Genomic DNA, 556 nt, shown 5'->3' with positions numbered 1-556 from the left:
CTGTTTCTATGACGTGAGTTTTTGGTGTGATTTTTCTTCAAGGTTGAATGAATCTTTATTTTTCTGGCATGGTGTCTGTTCTTATTGCTACACTTGTGTCACTTTTTATTATTATTTTATTTATAATAATTTAAAAAAAAATGTTCACAGTTGTGATGTCACTTTGCTTTTGTCTCTTTTATATATTTTATTTAATTTTGTGTGATGTCAGTTTTCTTGTGTTTTTTTATGTTGTTTTTCTGTTCTGATATTTTTATTTTATTGTATACTATTTTGCTTTACAGTTGCGCTGACAAATATTATTTTATTTTACAGTTGTGATGTCATTTTGCTGTTGTCACTTGTTTATTTTACAATTGTGATGTACATTTTCTGTCATTTTTATTTAGTTTTATTGCTTTATTTGAAAACTCTGATGTCCTTTTTCTGTTGTTTTTATTTTATTGTATTGTATTTCAGTATTTTGCAGTTGTGATGTTACTTCTTTGTTATAATTTTTATTTTATTTTATTTTATTTTAAAGTCACTTATTTTATTATTATTTTATTTTACAGTT

The sequence above is a fragment of the Sinocyclocheilus grahami genome, unplaced genomic scaffold (assembly GCF_001515645.1).
Source record: "Sinocyclocheilus grahami isolate Dianchi unplaced genomic scaffold, SAMN03320097.WGS_v1.1 scaffold1005.1, whole genome shotgun sequence".
Lineage (NCBI taxonomy): Eukaryota > Metazoa > Chordata > Actinopteri > Cypriniformes > Cyprinidae > Sinocyclocheilus > Sinocyclocheilus grahami.
The sequence above is the reverse complement of the archived record's forward strand: the minus strand, read 5'-3'. Positions refer to the sequence as shown.